The 2008-nt window shown below is 54.3% G+C and overlaps 1 long non-coding RNA gene across 1 annotated transcript; it reads left to right on the top strand.

Moving 5' to 3' along the window:
* Positions 1–646: 646 nt before the first annotated feature.
* On the top strand, positions 647–1548 carry LOC148125483 (uncharacterized). Its single transcript, XR_015744222.1, has 2 exons — positions 647–1016; positions 1074–1548. It is a non-coding gene; the product is annotated as an uncharacterized LOC148125483 (long non-coding RNA).
* Positions 1549–2008: the final 460 nt, after the last annotated feature.

Here is a 2008-nt window from a genome sequence, read left to right as displayed (position 1 = left end):
AGGGGGTGGCCGGAAACTAACTATTCAGCTGATTTCGCCCCATTTAAAACTCGCCAGCTAGAGCTCTCTAAGTTGCAGGGATGCCTATTGTGGGGTACCAGAGTGGTCATACCAACCACCCTTCGCATACCCGTCCTGAAGATGCTGCACGAGGGCCATCCAGGAATCGTGCGGATGAAGGCGTTAGCTCGAAGCTACGTCTGGTGGCCCGGGATGGACGATCAGATCGCCAAGTGGGTAAGCTCGTGTCGACCCTGTCAAGAATCTAGGGCAGCCCGCCAACCGCCACACCCACAAAGTGGGGAAGTGCCAATGCCCCGTGGTCACGGCTTCACATCGACCTGGCCGGGCCAATGCACGGCAAGACCTTCTTGGTGGTCGTGGACGCCTATTCAAAATGGATAGATGTGGCCTTACTTCACACGACCACCACACAGGCAGTTGTTAAAGCCTTGACTCACCTTTTTGTAACTCACGGGCTCCCTGACACACTGGTATCCGATAATGGCCCCCAGTTCACCTCGAAGAATTTAGTAGGTATGTCACAAATCTAGGCATCAGACATGTCCTCACGGCCCCCTTCCACCCGCCAGCAACGGGTTGGCTGAGCGGGCAGTCAGATCAGCCAAGGAGGCATTAGCCAGATTCGGCCCAGTGGGTTGGCATTCTAAACTGTCTCAATTCCTCCTAAGCCAGCATACCACACCGTGCACAGTTACGAACAAATCCCCGGCTGAGCTGCTGATGGGGAGACGCCTGAGGACTGCCTTAGACAGGCTGCACCCCCACTACTGCCCAGACACCCCTTTGGGGTCTGACAGTCTGGCCAGGAATTTTGCAGTTCAGGACCTAGTGTTTGCTAGGAACTACGCGGGGGACCCACTGTGGGTGGCCGGAAAAGTCGTGGCTGTCACGGGTCCAAGATCTTATCGGGTCCAACTTGAAGACGGTCGTGTGTGGCGAAGACACCTGGACCAGCTGCGGAGACGACGGAGCAGCCTGACCGGCCCAGACCCGTCTCCACCAGAAGAGCCGCAGGCGCCACTCCAAGGTCCAGCTAGGGGTTCCCAGAGTGACCAACCTTCACCAACGGAGCAGAGAGAGCAGGCAGTAGACCGGGACTGCCAGCCGGGAGCACCACCGTTTATCCCCAGTGAAGGCAGAGACTTTTCACTGACTCCAGTTCCTGCACCGAGCCCTGGTCGCCACCCTACGTACCCTGACCTGGGGTCCGCGAACTTGTCTTCGCCCAATGAATCTCCTGAGTTACGTCGCTCGGGTCGCCAACACAGACCACCGGCGTATCTCAAAGATTATGTGTGTTCCCATCTGGGGGGAAGGGGTGTTATGTCTTGGGAACCGGTTGGGGCTCCAACCGGGTCCACTCGTTAAGCAAGTTCAACAACCGTTCCTATTGGCTGGCGTCGTTTGACAGCCGACTATAAAAAGCCGGCTGTCAAGCCAAGCCAGCCGTTGTTCGCAAGCTAGTCTGCCCGTTGGCTGGCAGACGCGACAACCACTGTTCCTTCAATAAACGTGTTAATTGCATGCCCTGGTCTAAGCCTCTCTTTCCCTTGAAATACAACACCTCCACAACCTCTGGAGCCACATTCCCACTCCCTGTCGGCTGTTCCTCCTCTCCCTCAGAATCAGATTCTAACAGGGGCATGACACATATTTATGACGATTTCCATGTCCTGGGGTCATGTGAACTCCTTTTGTGACATTCCAATAAGCAAAGTCAGTGGAGAAGTCAGTTAAGATTCACTTAACAACCATGTTACTAACTTAACAACCACAGGGAATTCACTTAACAAATGTGGCCAATAAAATGGAGCAAAACTCATTCTCACCTAGCCACATAAATTCTGTGCTTAGTTGTGGTTCGAGGCTGAGGCCTACCTCTATTTACAATGATTGGAGCATTTTGAGATCCCGTAATCACCATCTGTGATCTGCCCAATCGGCTTTCGAGAGGCCAAGTCCATTGGGGAAGCCAGGCTGGCTT

Source organism: Pseudonaja textilis, chromosome 6, assembly GCF_049901715.1.
Source record: "Pseudonaja textilis isolate UNSWEBS1 chromosome 6, rPseTex1.2, whole genome shotgun sequence".
Lineage (NCBI taxonomy): Eukaryota > Metazoa > Chordata > Lepidosauria > Squamata > Elapidae > Pseudonaja > Pseudonaja textilis.
The sequence above is the reverse complement of the archived record's forward strand: the minus strand, read 5'-3'. Positions and strand labels throughout refer to the sequence as shown.